The sequence below is a fragment of the Lissotriton helveticus genome, chromosome 1_1 (assembly GCF_964261635.1).
Source record: "Lissotriton helveticus chromosome 1_1, aLisHel1.1, whole genome shotgun sequence".
NCBI lineage: Eukaryota > Metazoa > Chordata > Amphibia > Caudata > Salamandridae > Lissotriton > Lissotriton helveticus.
Window position 1 is genome coordinate 277,439,559 of NC_136057.1, and position 21,736 is coordinate 277,461,294.

At 45.9% G+C, this 21,736-nt stretch overlaps 1 protein-coding gene and 1 long non-coding RNA gene across 2 annotated transcripts in view; one reads left to right on the forward strand and one right to left on the reverse strand.

Moving 5' to 3' along the window:
* Window positions 1-21,736, forward strand: part of LOC144769361 (cystine/glutamate transporter-like) — a 368,176-nt gene that overhangs the window by 315,704 nt on the left and 30,736 nt on the right. The window lies entirely within an intron of this gene.
* LOC144769353 (uncharacterized) overlaps window positions 1-21,736 on the reverse strand; it is a 54,738-nt gene that overhangs the window by 10,703 nt on the left and 22,299 nt on the right. The window contains exon 2 of the long non-coding RNA XR_013598691.1: window positions 11,540-11,605. This is a non-coding gene — a long non-coding RNA (uncharacterized LOC144769353). The remainder of the gene's footprint in view (window positions 1-11,539; window positions 11,606-21,736) is intronic.

Sequence of the window (21,736 nt, forward strand, 5' to 3'; positions counted from 1 at the left end):
TGCTTTATCGTGAGGAAATAACCAGGGCCCGCACCATGCACTATATCAAACCCCACTCAGGAGTCACCGCCCACCTCCCCCTCAGACCCCGATCCCTGTGTTGAAAAAAGGTCGCCACTAGAACCTTCGGAATCACTGTGTGAAGACTGCTCTTCCATTGTTAATCCTGAGATACAAATGGCTCGTCAAGCGAGCAATTTCCCATCCCTCCTTGTACTCTGCATATGCGTTTCTTCTAACAGACAACAGGATGTGTGGAGGGTCAGAGGGAATATTTAACGACCTGTCCACTCACTCCCCAATTAATAGACAAAAAACACGAAGAGTGGAACAGGTCAGGATAATGGTGTGTGACTATAACAGTAACTGGGGTCCAGCCGGTTGCATTTGCGAACCAGTGTTCGTTGGGAAACAAAAAGAGCTAGTACCAATCCCATCAGACCACCCCTTCGGTGGAATATGCATCATGTGGGAATTGCTGATCAATCCATATCTTGGCTGGCCATGTAGTGCCAGTTTTTTAAGTGGATGTCAGAAGACTAGTCAAGATGTTTGCCATACTGTGGACTAGATAGTGCGCAGTGCTCAAGTGAAAGTGATAAATAAAATGACTACACTGGCTCTGGAAGGGCATGTGTATAACAGTCCGTGTGTCAAGGGATAAAAACGGCGCTAGGTAGTATGACTACCCTCTGGCGCTAGTGAAGTACGGTCGACATGTTTCTGCCCAAGGGGAATTTCCCCGGCATTCTTCAGGACCTCGAAAGTAAATAGGCTACTGCCGCTGTGACTGCAACAGTCACAAGGGATGATAACTAGCGAAACAGTTACTAGTAAAAGGATACATGTCTACCAGGAACATTCATGGTTAGACGTCCACTAAAGGGAGAGAAGCATTTCTTCTTCCTATTAATAAAGACAAACAAAACAAGAAAAAGTTAGCCAACAACACTGAATAGCACATCCGCAACCCCCTTAATCCAGAAAGCCAGTATAGACCAGACACACCAGCAGAATAATTGACATTCTGCATATGTAAAATAAGCATAAGCATTTTGTTTCCCAACGAACACTGGTTCGCAAATGCAACCGGCTGGACCCCAGTTACTGTTATAGTCACACACCATTATCCTGACCTGTTCCACTCTTCGTGTTTTTTGTCTATTAATTGGGGAGTGAGTGGACAGGTCGTTAAATATTCCCTCTGACCCTCCACACATCCTGTTGTCTGTTAGTATTTTGAGCAACTTTCGAGTTGCGGGTCTTTGTACAAAGGATGCAAACACAACTAGTTTGCACCATGAATAGCTCACCTAACTTGCTTGTGTGCGTGATCCTCCTGGTCACCTAGTCACCAGCATATACTCCTCTTTTAACACACAAGTGAGGAGAGCACACGATACATTTTCCACTTGTTATAATTATAATAAGATCGTTGTCTGTCCTATGGTAGTTCTCATATTTGTAATAAACATGTCTGTGACTGATTTTTATCTTGTCCACTGTGAGTCTGGTTTTATGCCACTCACCCAATGCCAGGGATAAGCGACAGTGTTTTCCATTTAAGCTAAGAGTGCTTTTTGCTCAGGAGCGGACAGGCCGTAAGACGGTTTCTATTTATATTAAAGCGAGGTAAGGTTGCTCATGCGTTCAGATCCTGAGTGCCTTTATCTGCGGCGATACAAATGCAATGTGTTTATAAACACACGATCATTTTTCTATGCCTCCTGACTGTGTGCGCATGCGCTATGGAACAGTGTATCTCTGGCGTCTGCTCTTACAGTTTTGTTGGGGCTAAGCTTGTGTAAATACCAAATCGTATCTCCATATTGTTTCAGAGGAGGTTTGATTGTTTGTTTTGCCTCATGAATGGAGTATTTGGGTTTTTAAGAACATAACCGCTGTCGGTGCGCCATGCAGTGTATGCGCATGCGCAATGGAGTAGCAGCTCACCTCGCGTCTACTACAGAAAGGTCTATGTTCCGGGAAAGGCTCTGTATGCCGCTTCCGTCTGGCGGCTACTTAAGAGCAGAGGGCGGACCTACGGGTGCCTCCACTTCCGCTTGGCTTACTAACCGAGGTACCGACGGACAGGTGAGTGTCCTCACGGACTCTCTGCTATTTAGCTACACTTTACAAGTAGATCAGTCCTGACATGTTCTCTTTGTGATAGAGGTGGTAAAGTTATGTCTTTGAGGTCTCTGACCCCTTGATCACTCAGGGGTCCGCATTGAGGTCAGCCTAGTGATATGATCTTAATATGAACCTTAATAAACCCCTCTCACTAGCGCCAAGAGACTGATTTGTTATAATAATACAAAACGGATCCTTGATATCAAAGGTATCCTTCATTCAGGTCAGCCCAGTTAGTCTTGAATGTGATTCTTGATCAGTCCTCTCTAACTAGCGCTACCATACTAATAAACTGAGTATTTTTATCTGAATGAAAGGTTCAGGCACATTCATAGGACGTTTCTTGAGGCACTACGAACTAGCGCCACTTGATTGATTGTAATAAGGGTACCTATCTACATGATAGGTCTAAACATCATCTGTGGGTGATTTGGAGGCAATTTTTGAATGTCTATACTGTGCTATCCCTTATATAACACACGGGATTTGTTGCTATATGTGTACTTTGGTAGATCAGCTGGGTACCTATCACACGTCTGTTGGGTTTGTGTGTAGAGCGATTGGCTTGGGCACTATAGGGCTGTGAGCTCATTGTGTTCCTTTTTCTACACCACAGAGCGGGGCCTCATGCTCCCGAGCGGTTGCCGGGTGAGGTGAGGTCTTCACCCACATAATGCTGGGTGAGTATCGCTGTGAGGAAATGCCTCTAAGTGATGAAGCTATTATGCTTATTTTACATATGCAGAATGTCTCTGCTGGTGTGTCTGGTCTATACTGGCTTTCTGGATTAAGGGGGTTGCGGATATGCTATTCAGTGTTGTTGGCTAACTTTTTCTTGTTTTGTTTGTCTTTATTAATAGGAAGAAGAAATGCTTCTCTCCCTTTAGTGGACGTCTAACCATGAATGTTCCTGGTAGACATGTATCCTTTTACTAGTAACTGTTTCGCTAGTTATCATCCCTTGTGACTGTTGCAGTCACAGCGGCAGTAGCCTATTTACTTTCGAGGTCCTGAAGAATGCCGGGGAAATTCCCCTTGGGCAGAAACATGTCGACCGTACTTCACTAGCGCCAGAGGGTAGTCATACTACCTAGCGCCGTTTTTATCCCTTGACACACGGACTGTTATACACATGCCCTTCCAGAGCCAGTGTAGTCATTTTATTTATCACTTTCACTTGAGCACTGCGCACTATCTAGTCCACAGTATGGCAAACATCTTGACTAGTCTTCTGACATCCACTTAAAAAACTGGCACTACATGGCCAGCCAAGATATGGATTGATCAGCAATTCCCCCATTATGCATATTCCACCGAAGGGGTGGTCTGATGGGATTGGTACTAGCTCTTTTTGTTTCCCAACGAACACTGGTTCGCAAATGCAACCGGCTGGACCCCAGTTACTGTTATAGTCACACACCATTATCCTGACCTGTTCCACTCTTCGTGTTTTTTGTCTATGCGTTTCTTCTGCCAGGGTCCATTCTCTGACATCCTTAAGCCATGCACGAATCTCTGGGGCCCTCTGTCCCATCCACGTTATAGCTACCCTGCGCCTGGCCAACACTAACATCAGTTGCAACAATTTATAAGAAAGTTTCCGCTTCCTTGGCCTAGGGACTAACGCCAGTAGGCAATGTAAAGGTGTCCGTGTAATCCGGAGGCCTGTAGTAGCCGTTATGTGATCTACAACGCTTGCCCAAAAGCGCCCTATGAAAGGGCAGTCCCAGGCTAAGTGCAAGAAGCCCGACCCCTCTGCGCTACATCTGGGGCAACTGTCCCCTCTGGTCTCCGAATAGCGACTCAGCTGAACCGGAGTGAGGTAGGTTCGGTGTAGGAAATTAAAATGAATTAGTTTAAAGCGTGCATTGCATGCTACCTGTCGTGTCAAAGCTCCTATGCGTTTACGCTGCCCCTGGTCTAGGGGTGTACCCAAATCAGTCTCCCAAGCCGCCCAGGTCGGAGGGACCGGCGGGGCGGAGTCGCATCTCATGGCTGCGTATAGTAAGGAGATCAGCTGGCATCCCCTGCCGCACGTCAAAAGAATATGTAAGGTGTGAGTCACTGGGGGCGCCTCCGGACACTGAGGCCTGACCGATCGAATTATGTCGCGCAGTCCCTGGTAATGTAGATATTGTCCTCCTCAGTCTGATCATAAGTCAGGAAGGTCTCCGTGGGGTACAAATAGGCCAGGACCTCACAGCCCCCCTCCCTCCATGCACGAAAGGACACATACTGTTCCATCTCTACCATGGGTGCCAATATCCAGATCGGGAGTTCCCTTTGAAAGGACGCCGATCGTAGGACTCTTTCTATTAAGCGTTGCCAAACATCCACCGTGTGCTTTACAACGTAGGGCAAAGTATCCTTTGCCCCCTTCCCCTGCATGAGTGCCACCTGTAACTCCGGGCCCGTTGCTCTACCGGCCAGCAGTCGTGTCTCCCACACATCTGCATCAGCGAACCATCTGGCAGCCAGTTGCAGCTGCGCTGCATAATAATATAAATCGAAGCGCGGGGCTTCTAGACCACCCTTCTCATAGGAGCGCACGACAGTTCGGAGAGCCACCCTGCTGCGCCGACCCGCCCACAGCAGGGACGTGAGTAGTGTGTTCAGGGTCCTACAAATTCTAGGGGGGAGAGGACAGAGCGTATTTTAAAGGACATAAAGTGTCCTGGGCAACATTACCATCTTATCGACGGCCATGCGGCCCATCAGAGACAAGGGCAGGGTGTTCCAAAAGGACACAGATTGCTGCAGGGACTTAAGCACCCGCTCAATATTGCGTGCCAATAATTGAGTCTCTGTAGAGGCCACTTGAATACCTAACTAATGAAAGTCCTCCCGTTCCCATCGCAGCCCTAGGTCCGGCAAGTCCCCCAGGGGCACCGATTCATGACCCGACAACGGAAAAATCAGGGACTGGCTGCGGTTAAGCCGCAATCCCGATGCCTCGCTGAACCAGTCCAAGTGATGCAATAATATCGTAATGCTTCTCTAGGGGCCTTCAAATAAAACAGTACATAAGAGGATGGTCTGAGTATTGCAAATATAATATATATATATATACGATTCTAAATAGAACCACGTTCACCTTTAGAGTTGAAAACAATCAAAAGAATATCTAATTTTTCAATTCATTCATTATGGCATTTTATTCATTTATAGCCAAGATTATGAAAAGCAATTTATGGTAGAAACATGTAATTGTAACATCATTACATTCCATATTCGAAATCGGTGCTCTCTGTGAAAAGGGGAAGGGTAAGTGAATGAGTGAAGGGGACAGAGTAAAGGTGTTGTGACATAGTAGTTACATCCAAGTTAAAAATGAAAAACCTCTACAACCAGACTAATGGGCAAAGGTTCCCAATTTTACATCACACATAGATGGTGAGAATACATCTCTTATTTAGCTCCTATGGTGTGTCAAGGAAAATAGGCGTATTTCTACGTTTCGACCCCTGATACGCAAGAAGGGTAATTCACAGCCTCATGTTGGGGTCTTCATCAGGAAGAGGGAGGAGAGCCTATAAGGTAATATGAATACACAAATCAGAATTTATTGAAGGGTGAACAGACGTGGTAACATTATTCAAGGTAGTGATGTGGGTGGTTACCTACATCAGCAAACGGTCGTGGAATGTGCCGTCCGCAGGGGGGGCTTCCAAATGCTCCAATGAAAACTGAAATAAAATGAAATAGGTGCCATCAGGGCCCTATACTTTACTGGGTCAAGGGTTTTATCGGGGGTGGTAGATGGAGGGACTTACTTAGTGTGCCGGTAGATACTGGGCACAGGTAGGTCTGTCCTCGAAGGGTAAATTGGTCTGAAAAAGAAGGGGAGGCTGCTTTTAGCAAAATGTGCCGTTATGATGAATAAGATACTGCACTGAGGCCAATTAAAAAGTTTAGAAATAGGGATCAATGCTCCCACATTTGTTACCTTACAGGGGTGAGGTCGAGGTCGCCCTGTTACTCCAAACGCGTGTTGAATCACGAAGGAAATCGCGGTGACGGTTTATTTTACTGGAAAGATAAAGCGGAACTAAATTCAGTTTACTTGGTCCGCTAGTTACACTAATCTTGAGTGAGTGTGGCCGATTGTGATTGCGGGGCGCCCGATCGGCTGGTTTAATCTGCACATACCTTCTGAAATTGGAACGCGCGTCAGCGCTGTCACTTCCCCGGCTGCCTGCATCCGAATGGACTCGCGGCGCAGGCGCTCAATGCCAGTGAAGGCTAGATGAAAGAGGGGCTCGGCCCGCCGGTCCAATGGGATCGGGGCCTGATTCGCGCGCTCCATGGAGTATTCTTAAAGGGATAGTTTCCCCGTGTGGAGAGCAATACTGGCTAAACAGAGTCAGTTATGGGTGATTGTTTCTGAGAACAGATCTCAATTTATGGCAAGTGAGGTCCCAGGCAGAGGCTCCGTGGGTGAGAATGCATGGAAGTATATTGTCTCCTGTTGAGCCTGAGAACGGGGACAGTGGAACACAAAGCGGTGATACTGTATGTTACACCTCTCTACATTTTTAGCAGCAATATTAACAAGTCTAAGACCAAATACACACAAGTACATTGTCTCCTGTTGGGCCTACACCGGAGCAGTAGACCCCAAGGTGGTGATACAGTATGTTACACCTCTATACATTTTTAGCAGCAATATTAACATGTCTAAGACCGGACAAATTGCACATGGATGCGAATACTTGAAACCAGCAACAAATGGTACACATTCCTCATAGATGTTCAGGGCGTGTTATGTGTGGTGGCACGTTATTTTTACTGGTAATTATGCACATGTGTAAGTACAGGTAGAGATACAGTTGCCCAGGGTCTATTCGGGATTGAGTCCCGCCATCTGCGAGAAACTAGCCTCAAGTTCATTAAGCCCCTTGTGTATTGTTTGGAACTTCTGCATCCATTTGCATTCCCTTGTGTCAAGAGCGGCAGCTAGATTACCACCCCTAGGGCCGAGGGTGATTTTTTCAATTATCAACCAGCGGATGGACTCTGGTGGATGGTTTTTCTCAGTAAAGTGCTCCACCAAAGGGGCCCCTGGGGTTGTGCAGCGAATCCTGCTACAGTGCTGGAAAATGCGGTTCTTAGCTTTTTCCTGTGTCTGTCCAATGTACATGAGGTCGCATGGGCAAAAAATCGCATAAATCACTCCGCTAGTGTTACAATTGGTCAGAGATTTAAGGTCTACTGTCTGGTCGTTGTACCGTATTTGCTTGGTCTCCAGGCACAACGGGCAAGCCTTACATTTTGTACATTTGAAATGGCCCAGCAGTTCAGGTAGGTTCCATAGGTTCCGAATTGTCGGTGAAGGTGGGGTTTCCAGTAGAGATCGCACCACCGAGTCCCTTACGTTCCTTGATCTTTTGAAGGCGTGCATAGGAGGGTCGGGAACTTGCAAAATTTCTCCTACCAGATCCCAGTGTTGGTTCACAATTTTGCGAATGGCATTGCTTTCGGTGCAGAAGGTGGTTACACATATCATTCGCTCTTGTGTTGTTTTTCTAATCCTTGGTTCGAGTAAGGTTGTCCTGTCTTGAAACCACGCCCTTTTCCTGGATCTTTTCACTAGGCGTTTGGGATAGCCTCTGTCAATTAGACGGGTAATCAGGTCATCAGATTCCCTGAAGAAATCTTCTTTGAGGGAACAGTTTCTCCGGAGGCGGAGGAACTGCCCGAAGGGCAGATTGTCCCTTAAACCTCTCGTGTGGTGACTGGTATATCTTAACAAGGAATTCCTTTCAGATGGCTTACGGTAAAGGGTGGTGTAGAGGTGACCTTCCTTTTCCTTGATACTGATATCCAGGAAGTCAATCGATTCTCTGTTGGATTGCATGGTGAATTTGATATCTGGCGATTGATTGTTCAGCCAGGTCAGGAAAGCATGGAGAGGTTCAACTTGGCCAGTCCATATCATGAGGACATCATCGATGTATCGATGCCATGATGTGATCATCGTTCTGTATGGATTATTGTGTGAGAGGATGGTATCCTTTTCCAATTCGGACATAAAAAGAATGGCCAAGTCTGGAGCAAAGGCCGCGCCCATCGCTACTCCTTTGTTTTGTTCGTAGAAGTTATTTTGAAAAATAAAGAAATTCCTGGTCATTGCAATATCCAGTAGTGCCACTATGAATTCTGTTGGCACTGGGGTAGGTTGCACACGTCTATCTAATATTCTCCTCATACAGTCCAATGCTGGTCTCTGGGGAATGCTAGTGTATAGGGAGATGATGTCCATTGTTACCAAAATCTGTTCCTCTTTGTTAAATGGCCTCTGATCAATGAGGTTGATGACTTGCGTTGTATCTCTAAGATAAGTTGGGGTGGCCTCTGCTAGTGGTTTTAGGAACACATCGATATACTTACAAAGAGGCTCCAGCAGAGAGCCACAACCGGAGATGATGGGTCTTCCCGGTGGTTTGGCTGGATCCTTGTGGACTTTGGGTAAAACGTAGATGGTGGGTGTTCTGGGTTGGTCTACATTTAGATATTCGAACTCTTTCTTGGAGAGAAAGCCCATCTCTAACGCCTTAGTTGTTATGGCAGTGATGTCCGTGCGTATTTCTTTGGTTGGGTCACGCCTTAGAGGTCTGTAGCTGATACCATCTGATAGTTGGGATAGAATCTCCGCCTTATAGTCCTCCACATCTAGTACCACTATGGAACCGCCCTTGTCTGCTGGCTTAATCACTATCGCCTTGTTGTTCTTCAGCGATTCCAAAGCAGACCTCTCGCCACTGGTGATGTTGTGTCTCACATAGTGTTTTTGATCAATGGTTCTGAGGACATCTCTCATGACGACGCTTTCATATGTCAGGATTTCATGAGTCACTGAGGATGCTGTGGGCATGAAGGTGGATGGTGGTCTTAGATTAGTAAAGGCTGTCATGGCTAACGTTGGTTTGTTCCTAAAAAAGTACTTCAGCCTTAGTTTTCTGAAGAACCTTGTCAATTCAGTCTGGACGTTGAATTTGTTCGGGTAAGAGGTAGGCACATAGGATAAACCTTTACAGAGAATGTTGCTTTCATTCTTGGTAAGTGTGTACTTGGATAGGTTCATGATCGGGTTGGTCCTGGTCGGCATGTTGTTCACCATCTGTAGGTCTTCATATTACCTTATAGGCTCTCCTCCCTCTTCCTGATGAAGACCCCAACATGAGGCTGTGAATTACCCTTCTTGCGTATCAGGGGTCGAAACGTAGAAATACGCCTATTTTCCTTGACACACCATAGGAGCTAAATAAGAGATGTATTCTCACCATCTATGTGTGATGTAAAATTGGGAACCTTTGCCCATTAGTCTGGTTGTAGAGGTTTTTCATTTTTAACTTGGATGTAACTACTATGTCACAACACCTTTACTCTGTCCCCTTCACTCATTCACTTACCCTTCCCCTTTTCACAGAGAGCACCGATTTCGAATATGGAATGTAATGATGTTACAATTACATGTTTCTACCATAAATTGCTTTTCATAATCTTGGCTATAAATGAATAAAATGCCATAATGAATGAATTGAAAAATTAGATATTCTTTTGATTGTTTTCAACTCTAAAGGTGAACGTGGTTCTATTTAGAATCGTATATATATATATATTATATTTGCAATACTCAGACCATCCTCTTATGTACTGACCCACGGACCCAGGTCCTGAGTTTTAAGGGCCAACCCCTTCAAATAAAACAGGGCGTTGTCCGCATACAGAGAGATAGCATTGCAAGTGTCTCCCACCTGGATGCCCCACTGCGACATCTCGGTGCGAATCCTTATGGCAAATGGCTCTATGGCCAGGGCAAAAAGGAGCGGCAAGAGGGGACACCCCTGTCATGTGCCCTGTCTCAGCAGCCACTCCTCTGATCTTGCAGCGCCAGGCGTACCCTGGCCCAAGGGAAGCTATATAGGATACAAATCTAACGGCAACAATTAGGACCCAGGCCCATTGCCCGTAGAACCTCCTGAAAATAACTCCTATCAAACGCTTTGGCGAGGTCGATGGAAATCAGAACCGTCTGTTCCTCACTACCCTGTACTTCATGTTTAATGTGATTCAAGCGCCGCAGGTTCATAGCGGTGCTGCGCCCTGGAATAAACCCACATTGGTCTGGGTGTACCAAATGCTCCATATAAGGTGCCAACAGGGTAGCTAATAGCTTGGTCAAAATGTTGACATCCGTATTAATCATAGTGATCGGGCGATACGAAGAAGCATCCTGCTTATCACCACCCGGTTTGAGGATCATACAAATTTCCCCTTGTGACATACTCTGTGGGAGAGACTCATTCTTGAGCGCTTCTAAAAAGACTTGTAATAGAAGACAAGACAGTGTACCCCCGAACTCCTGCTAAAATTCCGGTGGAAATCCATCATTTCCAGGCGATTTAGCACACGGCAGGCAGGCCAGGGCCGCTCGTATCTCGGACAGCATCAGGGCAACCTCTAGGTCTGCCCGGGCGGACTCAGAAAGGGTCGGCAGGGTCAATTCCTGTAAATAAGCGCGATAAGTGGCTTAGGAGATATCGGGGTCTGTGGTATAGACTCGTAAGTGGGACTGGAGAACTCCTAAGATATCCCTTTCCGAATGAACGATGTCCCCGTTCAGGTCCCTCAGGGCCACTATGCGCTCGGGAGTCTGTTCCTTCCTAAGGATCCAAGCCAAGAGGCGTCCCGACTTTTAACAGAAAGTTAATATACTATTCCCCTGCAAGGAGGACTTTGTTTGTACAATCAATGAGCTCTTGCAAGTGTTCTTGCCTACATCTATCTAATTTTACCCTAATAGGGAATTGCACTTTCTTTAGAAACCTTAGCGGATAGGGACAGTAAATATTTAGTTGACAATATGTTGAGTCTGGGCCGTGGCCAATTAGGATATGCTTCTACACACTCAGCTGGTCACACTTTGGAAGGTATTTTATTGAACAACCCATTATTAAAAGCCACGCCTACATGTAAGTACACCATTAAAACTGACTTCACAAGCATACCGTATTAAACTTTGGAAATTAATGCCAGGCACAAAAATTCAAGAAAAAAAGAGTGTGTCCAGAAGGACTAGTTTGCACACTTTCAAGAGAATACCCTAGACCATCAATTCTAGGGTTCTTATTGCTTTATTTAGCTTATTTTAAATTATTGAGATTAGCAAAGCAAATAAATATTTTTTCATGTCTTAGAAAAGAAACCTTCCATTTACAGAACACCACATTTACAAAAACACATTTATGCACAATGTTATATTCAACTTAAAAACGAAATAATTCAAAGACCAAAATGACAAGTGAAACAAACTTAGACAATCGTGTGAAATAACATTAACATTGAAAGCACAACACCAGTCCTAGTTTTTACATAAGGCACCAAGCGGACGTTAGATTCTTACCTAGACATTGTTAATTGTCCTGCCGAGGCCAAGAGTCCGGGGGTTATGTCTTCAAACCAATGTTGCCTACACAAGAGGAAAAAATTATTATTACGTTCCTTAAGGCACAATATATACACAATCCCCCGAGCTCACAAGAGCCAACGCGTTTCGAATCCACAGAATTCAAGCAGTTATGCTTTGCGGGATTCCCAATCGGACTGCATGAACGACCTAGATTCAGCAACATCAAACTACACTAATCGGGTTGGCTATGCGGCGGACTGGCTAGCCCCTTTAAACTCTCATAGGTATCATAAAAGGAAACCTACAGCTTCCTGGTTATCTAATAAGTTAATACCTCAAAATCAGCTGTCGATGACAGGAACAAAAATGAAGGAAAAATGATAATTTCAGCGAGAAAGATGAATACAAAACATTTATCCGGGACTAAAAAGCCATGATCCAGTCTGAAAAATTTACCTACTTTATTGATAACAATCAATTGGCAAACACTTCAGCCATAACCCTTTTTTAGATGGTCAACTTGCATACTAACTTCAATAATAAAAACACCTCAGGCAGTAAGCAATCCTTTTGTGATCATTTTGCTAATCACTTTTAAACAAAAGTTGAAGAGGTCTATAATGAATTTTCTTTCAACAAGCAAGCCAATCACTGTCACTAAAGATATATAATCACCATAATAACTGAGGCATTTAATGAATTCAACCCTCTAATGGTTGAGCAAGTAAAAAGAACTGAATGATTCAATAAACGTGGGCTCTCCGTCTGCTCGCTGTCCTGAGGCAATAATGCATCTTGCCCTTAGAGATGGTAGCTCCACATCTTACTAACATCTTCATCAAGATGTTTAGATCTGGTTATTTTCCTAAATCCTGGAAAAAAGCTTTTATTCTACCCTCAATAAAGAAACCTATGCCTAATCTATAGGAACTCAGTAGCTAAAACCCTATCGCTCACCTACCAATAATATTCTCCTTGTTAAACAATAACCATCTGTTAGATTCTTCTCAGTTTGGTTTCAGAAGCAATCACAGTACTGAATAGGCGCTGGTTTTGGCACTGGATAAATTCAGGATGATGCTGGACAATGGTGGTATAGTAGCACTTATTCTTCTAGCTCTGTTGGCTGAGTTCAACACAGGCAACCGCTCTGTGCTATTGCATCATCTTAATAACATCTGGATCAAAGGCACTGCCCTAAGGATTATAAACTCTTTTCTTTCTGACATAAAATAGTCAGTTGCTGTAGGAAGCTGGCTCTGTATATACTATGCCAAAGTAAGGTATAGTGTGCACAGAGTCCAGGGAATCCCCAAAGGTATAGCAGAGGCTAAAATAGATAATCACTCACAGCTCTCTTTGTGGTAGTGTGGTCGAGCAGTTAGGCTTATCGGTGGGGGGTGTTAAGCATTTATTGTATTCACTCAATCAAGACTGAAGACACACACTCCAAAACAGAATCCAGACCAATTAGGCAAGTATAAAAAGCTATACTTATGCTTTTATTGTGCGAACCAAGCAGGACTTAGTACATGTCATTAGAATATACTTTCAAATGCAAAACTTTACAAGGAAATGCAATTGTAAATGGAAATAGAAATAGAATTATTACTTATTTTATTTATTTGAAAAGTATTATAAAGTGCAAACATGACCCGACAGGGTATCAGAGTGCTGTACATCGTTGACCGCTTGTTTAGGCTTGAGCGGGAAGGTATAATCTAAATCAACATAACAGTAAAAGAAGATTACAGACCAAGGTAGATGAGTGTGTTGCGCAAAAGGTAGCTTGCAATGAAGGATATGTAAAACATAAGGTGTGAGCAGAATTTCAAAATGTAAGTTTTGTGTGAGAAAGTGCCCTCTTTCTGCATGGTATGCCCCCACTTTTTGCCGAATTGCTGATGTTCTTTGACTGTGTGCGCACTGGGCTCCTGCTAATCAGGCTCCCAGGGCCTATGTTCCTTCCCTAAAATTGCATTGAAGCCTAAACCCAATATGCATCTCTGGTCACATGTCAGCCCCTGGTAAATGGTACCACAGGTACCCAGGGCACTGTGAACAGAGAAGGCCTCTAAGGGCTGCAGCACTTATTGTGCCACCCTTAGAGGTCCTGTACCCTGGCACGTACACACTGCCTTTGCAGGCTGTGTGTCTTGATGCAGAACAAAGTGAAAAGTTGACATGGCACACATCCCAGTGTGCCATGCCCACAAACCACTGCCCTGGCATAGATCAGTCACCCCTCTAGCTAGGTGCCCTATGCCAGTAGTGAGGGTACAGGTGCAAGAGCCATGTACCCCTAGAGTGTCCAAGTTAATTCCTGGGAACTGTAAGTGCAGTGCTGCCATTAAGAGTATATGGCGCTGGGAGTTTGTCATTACAAACTGCGCAGCACCATAATAGATACACTGAAAACTGAGAGGTTTGATATCAAACTTCTCAGCACATTAAACTCACATTGATGCCAGTGTGGGATTTAATGTAAAATGCACAACAGAGGGCATCTTAGAGATGCCCCCTGAAACTCAACCAACTTCTAGTGAACCGACTGAGTAGCTGCTTAGGCTGCCACCAACAGACATGTTTCTGGACCCCTAGGTCGAGAGCCTGCTGCTCTCGGGGGCCTGAAACAATGCACAAGCCTCCTCCACAGGATTGGCAGGGTTCACGAAGGGGAAGCTTCAAGGGAATGCCACCTTTTTGAGCCTCCCCAGACCATTTGCTGCTTTCAGCAACTGGCCCCCAAAGGTTCTACCCCCCACTTTGGGCGGGAGAACCAGCGGGATAAACAAGTGAAGGAAAGAGGTGTGCCCACCTCTGCCAACTCCACACCTCAAGTTGGGGAGGCGAGATGGAGCACAACTCTGAGTACCCGCCATCTTGAAGATGGGGGGACCCAACCAACCAGGGACAGGCTCCTGCCCCCTCCCACTGGAAGGTGGCACAATAGGGGGTATACCCATCCCAGGAAAGGGACCCATTGGGCTGTGTGTGTTTTCTAAACTGCACTTCGAGTCAACTCCGTCGGGACTCACAAGAACTTTGTAAATTGTTTGAATTTGTGTTGTAATTATTATCAGCATCTGTTCTTGACTGTGTTTTTATGCATTGCTGTCAAACTTGGGTTTATTAAAATCATAGTGACTACTAAGTCAAAATTAAGAAATGTGAATGGTTGTGCTCTGTCAAAATTTTGATAAGGGACACATTGGACCCTGCCCTTTACCTACCTGTAACACCCCTAAATCTAGTATTTAGGGGGCACCCTGAATCTTGCTTCCTCAAATCCAGAAACGAAAAGAATAAAAGAAGAAGAAGGGCCGAACAGCCGTTCAGCCAGCTAACAAGAGGAAGACGCCCTCTGACTTGGCCCCAGCCCTACAGGCCTGTCTCCCCTCGAACCTGCTCCTGTGAAATCCTGGTGTGTCCTACAGCCAGCAAACTTGAAAACCCTGGAAAACCTGCCTGCCTTCCATCCAAAGACTGTTTCTCCCGTGAACACCGGATTTGTTCAACTGCATCCTCCGGCAGCAGATAGTGACAGCTAATCCAGCCCACTTTGCACCAGACGAACCCAGCCCGAGCTCGAGTGGAAAAACACCATGTGCAGGTCATCCCAACAATTCTGACTCGAGAGCCGGCGACCCCTGACCTGCCTCAAGCCTCCAGCCTATGCATGCAGTTTAAGTCCAGAAGGCCCCCCTAACCACAACCAGGAGCTGGTAAGAAGGCCCCAAAAGACACCCTTGCACCTGATGCCCCACTGCCTTGTGTGCCCAAACCAATGGTGCCTAACCAACCCATAACTTCCTAACTTCCCTCCCGTAGTGGTGGTCGCACTCAGAAGTCCTTGGTCTCCCTGCCTGCAGTGCTTTTGCAAAACGGAGGTTCTCCATTGAAAACAACAGGGTGCCCGACGCCGAAAAATCACTCTGCACCCGGTCGCCCCAGTGCCGCTGAGGGTGCTCCATTTGTGAAACTCTGTTTCCCTATTTTCCCTGACCCAAACCCTAGAAGCTTTGCTCCCACAACCCAGTGGCCTGCTTTTCAACAGCCACCAACCGGAGGCCCTCTATCCCCCATTGGATAACATTGGGCCTCAACACTCTGCAACCGGCCACCCTAGTGCAGCTGAGGGTGTAACAAGAGTGCATTACTGACTCTAGGGTACCCCAGAGTCTAACCCCAGAACCTTAACTCCCACAGTTGATAACTTACCTGTGAACCGATAACCTGTTTTTCCTCCATATGATAAAATTGACAATTTTCTTCCAAAAACTTTTGAAGTGTGGAGTTTTTAAATCTAAAAATATTCTTTAAAAATCGCACGAATAAGCAAAATGTATTTACTTGCCTGTATGCAGGAAATGTCCCAGTGCTGAGTCTAGGTATCCAGCACTGAGTTAGAAAAGGAATGTAAAAAGTAACTTACCTGTAATTTACTGAAAAAGCCTATTAATTTCAATGTACTGTATTTGCCAAGTATTGCAACCTACTGCATCCCCTGTAAATCAAACAAAGTACAATTCCTATTGCATTTTCAAACTGTTCATCAATTAGCAACGTATTACTGTAAAGTATTTAATGCTTACCTGTGCCAGGCTTGCTTGGTTATAAAAATAAAGCAACAGTATATACTTTATACAAAAACAATTGGTCTAGAGTTCAGTCCTTGAGTGTGTGGATTCATTTGCTGACCGAGTGTGTACATCAAATGCTTAACACTGTCCTCTGATATTGCCTTACTGCTCGACCACTCTACCACAAATAGAGGTTAAGGGTCTATGTAACTTTAACCTCTGCCTACCTCTGCGGTCACCTGGACTCTATACACACTATACCTCATTTTGGTGTAGTATATATAGAGCCAGTTTACTACATTAGTGGATCAGCGGTGGGATATACACCTTGCATTTGTTGGACTACTTGCTTACCACCTGATCACACAACAGAACTCTTAAATTACCTTTAGAATTCGGATTTTTTCAAATTGGCACTTTTACAAAAGCACTAAAAGTCTTGTTAGGGCCTTACTTAAATCCCTTTAGAATTTTAGAAAATAAAAAGCCACTGTAGTCAATGCTAGAGGGGTGAGAACTTTTTTGTTAGAATATCTCAAAAACAGAACCCAGCTATTAGTGAAGATAACCATAATGACATCCAGGACATGGTTGAGGAGCTTGACCTCACCCCTTACCTTCACGTGTCTTTTAAGGAAGTACGGTTCCTGTGTAAAATTAGAAATATACCCATGGGTCCTCATCCAACCAAACAAAAGCTCCAGGAGCTATTGGCTGAGTAGTCAAAGGCCCACCCATCTGAGAATGGTGATGACCAGTGAGATGGGGAAGGCGGTGAGGAGGATGGAGATAGGGCCCATCTCCAACACTTCCTGGGGAAGGAAGTGTCCATACACCCTTACTTCCAAAAATCAACCTCTTGGAACCTACAGGCCACACAGGTGACTCGGGTTCTGGTGAGTTCATTGAGGACAGCCTCAATGAGGAGGGCAGCCTTTTAGCAAAGCTGACCAAAAGACTGAATCTAGAGACCAGACTCCTGGCTCTAGAGAAAGAGAAAGAGAGAAAGGAGATGGGATGGGATTAGCACCCATCAATAGTGGCAGCAATCAAAATATTAAGGATAAAGAGCAATCTTATGATCGTAAAATCCCCAAAGGGAGTGTCCCTAACTTTGAGGAGGGTGATGACATCACTAAATGGTTCACAGCCTTTGAGAGGGCTTGTGACATGAGAAAGGCGAATAAACCTCTCTGGGGGGGGGGGCACTCCTGTGGGAACTGTTCTCTGCAAACTGCAGAGACAGACTCCGGACCCTTTCTGGGGCAGATGTTGGGTCTTATGACCTCATGAAGAGAACTCTGATTGAGGGATTTGGACTCACAACTGAGGAGTACAGAATTTGATTCAGGGGGGCTCATAAAACTCAAAACCAGTCCTAGGTTGATTTTGTAGGCTACTCAGTAAAAACTCTAGATGGTTGGTTAACTGGACACAAGGACTTTACTGTAATTTACAACCTGTTTATGAAGGAACATATTTTAAGTCATTGCACGAATGAAAAGTTACATCTGCATTTAGTAGACCTAGGTCTAATTTCTCCCCAAGAATTGGGAAAGAAGGCAGACCACTGGGTCAAGACTAGAGTGACTGAGATGACCACTGGGGGTGATCAAAAGAAAGGGATTACAAAACCTCCCATGGGGAAGGTGGTGAGATTCCCCAAGATAAAAAGTATGTGTCTTCTAAAGGACCCCAAAAACCTGCATAGAGGGGTGGGTCCAAAAACCCTTCCTAATCTGCTCCTAGATACCGGGGGAAGAACTTTGATTCTGCAAAGGCCTGATGTAACAACTGTACAAAGTTGGGACACTTAACTGGAGACAATGCTTGCCCTAGCAAACAGGCACCTAGTCCTACAGCTAAAGCTACAGCTACTCCTGGTGTATCAAGTCTCCAGATGGGATCAGCAGTGTGCTCTGAGCAAATCAGGTTGCACACTGAAGCAGTTCTAGATTCAGAAGGGGAAGTTGAGTTTGCCACTATACCTGTGTGGCCACCCAACTTAAAGAAGTACGTACAATACCCTTGGAGTAATGGAACTAGGATAGAGGCTCTGAGGGATACAGGTGCCAGTGTCACTAGGTGAGAGGCACACTGGTTTCCCCTGAGCAATACTTGATTGGGCATACTTACCCAGTCACCAACGCTGACAGTGTTACCACTAACCATGCAAGGGCTACGGTGATATTAGACTGGGGGGGTTACTAGCCTGAAACAGGTAGTGGTCTCTCCAAAGCTACCAGCTGCATGTTTGCTTGGTAATGACCTGGACACCTCAGCCTGGGATAAGGTTGAACTAAAAGCCCATGAAGCAATGTTGGATATGCCTGAATTGGTGTGTGTAAAACCAAGAGCACAGAGCAAAAGGCAGGGTGAAAAAGAAGTGTTGGAGCCTGAAAGTATGGCCCAGCCTTCCAAGAGAAAAGATAAGAAGACCGGGGAACCAGCTTCTGTTCAGCAAAAGGATCAGGACCCCTCTCCTCAGGGAGAGGACTTGGACACCCCAGAGGGAACTGAGCCTATGGAGCTTGACCCTTACCAGAATGAACTCTTGGGCCCAGGGGGACCCTCTAGGGAAGAGCTGTGCCAGGGACAGCTGGACTGCCCCACAATTGAAAGCCTGAGGCAGCAAGCTCTTTCAGAAGTAAAGGGAGATGTCAGCGGTACCCACAGAGCTTATTGGGAAGAGGTATTACTGTACACTGTTTATGTTTATGTTTATGTTTGCGCGATTTGTATAGCGCTCAAATACCCGGGGGTGTCTCGGCGCTGAGGATTGGGCAGTAGACGAACAGAGAGCAATTAGACCCCAAACCTGGAGCCACAAGGAGAGTGGTAGTGCCTCAGAAGTATAGGGAGTTCCTCCTAACTTTAGCTCATGACATCCCCCTAGCTGGACATCTGGGCCAAACCATGACTTGGGAAAGGCTAGTTAGCCACTTTTACTGGCCCCAGATGCACCAGAAAGTGAAGGAGTTTGTCAGCTACTGTGTTACCAGTCAGGCCAGTGGCAAGACAGGTGGCTACCCAAAGGCCCCCCTGATACCACTGCCTGTGGTGGGGGTTCCCTTTGAAAGGGGAGGTGTGGACATAGTGCGTTCACTTGAACCTCCCACAGCATCCGGGAACACATTAATTCTAGTGGTAGTGACTCATGCCACTAGATACCCTGAAGCAATTTACCTTAGGACTACTACAGCTCCTGCAGTAGCCAAGGCCCTTTTTGGTGTCTTCGCCAGAGTGGGGTTTCCTAAGGAACTGGTTTCAGACAGAGGTTCCAACTTCATGTCTGCTTACCTCAAACACATGTGGAAATAGTGTGGAGTGCAGTACAAGTTTACTACACCCTATCACCCACAAACCAATGGCCTTGTTGAGAGATTCAACAAGACATTGAAAGGCATGATTATGGGACTATCCTGCGAAACTCAAAAGGAGGTGGTATGTCCTCTTACCATGCCTGCATTTCGCTTATAGGGAAGTGCCACAGAAGGGAGTAGGGTTTTCCCCCCTTTGAACTTTTGTTTGGCCATCCTGTGAGGGGACCACTCTGCCTTGTAAAAGAGTGTTGAGGGAAGCCTCTCCAAGAACCCAAACAAGGTATTGTGGACTATGTGCCTGGCCTAAGGTCCAGAATGGTTGAGTACATGGAAAAGGCATCCAAAAATATTGAGGCCAGCCAGGAGCTTCAGAAGCACTGGTTTGACCAAAAAGCTGCACTAGTTGAATTTCAACCTGTGCTGAATGTATGGGTTTTGAAGCCAGTGGCACCAAGGGCACTCCAGGACAGATGAAGTGGCCCTTACTCTATCCTAGAAAAAAAGAGTGAGGTCACATACTTGGTTGACCTGGGCACACGCAGGACACCCAACAGGGTTATCCATGTGAACAACCTAAAGCTATACAATGACAGGGCTGACATCACTATGCTGATGGTGACTGATGAGGGGCAGAGAGCAGAGGGTGAACCTCTCCCTGACCTCCTCTCCTACAGCCCAAAAGCTGGGTCAGTAGATGGAGTTGTCTTTTCAGACATCATCTCTGCCCAACAGCGGACTGACTGTAAGCAAGTCTTGCAGCAGTATGTTAAGCTCTTTTCCTTGACCCCGGGTCTAACAAACTGGTGTACCCATGATGTGGACACTGGTGACAGTGCTCCTGTCAAAAACAAAATCTGTCGACAGTCAGACCAAGTCAAAGAAAGCATCAGAGTTGAAGTCAGCAAGATGCTAGAGTTAGGGCTTATTGAACCCTATAAGAGCCCCTGGGCCAGCCCACTGGTTCTAGTCCCCAAACCTCATTCACAGGGCAGAAAGAGAGAAATGACATTCTGTGTGGACTATAGTGGCTCAACTCTGTCACCAAGACAGATGCTCACCCTATCCCAAGAGCAGATGAGTTGATAGACAAATTGGGTGAAGCCAAATTTCTAAGTAACTTTGACTTAATTGCAGGGTACTGGCAAATTAGCATTTCTGCTGGAGCAAAAGAGAAAACAGCATTCTCCACACCTGATGGGCATTATCGGTTCACTGTTATGCCCTTTGGTTTAAAGAATGCCCCTGCCACCTTCTAGAGGTTGGTGAATCAAGTCCTTGCTGGGTTGGAGTCCTTTAGTGCACCTTATCTTGATGATATTGCTGTCTTTAGTTCCACCTGGCAAGATCACCTGATCCACCTTGGGAAGGTTTTAAAAGCCCTGCAAACTACAAACTGCAGACCTAACTATCAAGGCATCCAGATGCCAGATAGGGCAGGGAACTGTGGTGTACTTGGGCCACCTTGCTGGTGGAGGCCAGGTACAGCCCTTACAGCCCAACATCCAGGCCGTCCTGGACACTTGTGGGACACCCCCGCGCCGCACGGCCACCAGCTGCTGCGTGTGCCCCCTGCCTGCCCTCTGCCTCACTGCTGCCTCGTTTGCCGGCTGCCTCCGCTGCGGGGATTGTTTTGCCTGGTTTTGTCGATTATTTGTGCCTGTTTTGCTTAACTTCGTGTATCTTCATTTTTTCACTTGTTTTGTCGAGTATTTGTGCCTGTTTTGTTTAACTCCGTGTAACTTCATTTTTTCCCCCTTTTTTCCCTTGTTTTGTCGTAGATTTGTGCCTGTTTTGTTTAATTATATTTTGCCCGTGTTTTTGGCTCTCCTTCCTTGTTGTCCGCCGCCCTCCGCCCTCCCTTCCCGCCACCGCCGCTTGTCCCCGCCCCTTTTTTCTCTTCTGTAACCCTCCCCGCTCCCGCCTCCCAGCTGCTCCGCCCACCCGCGCACTTGGCCTTAAATGGCGACCGTGCGGCGCAGGTGAGTGTGACCCACTTGTGGGACACCCCCGCGCCGCACGGCCACCAGCTGCTGCGTGTGCCCCCTGCCTGCCCTCTGCCTCACTGCTGCCTCGTTTGCCGGTTGCCGGCTGCCTCCGCTGCGGGGATTGTTTTGCCTGGTTTTGTCGATTATTTGTGCCTGTTTTGCTTAACTTCGTGTATCTTCATTTTTTCACTTGTTTTGTCGAGTATTTGTGCCTGTTTTTGTTTAACTCCGTGTAACTTCATTTTTTCCCCCTTTTTTCCCGTGTTTTGTCGTAGATTTGTGCCTGTTTTGTTTAATTAT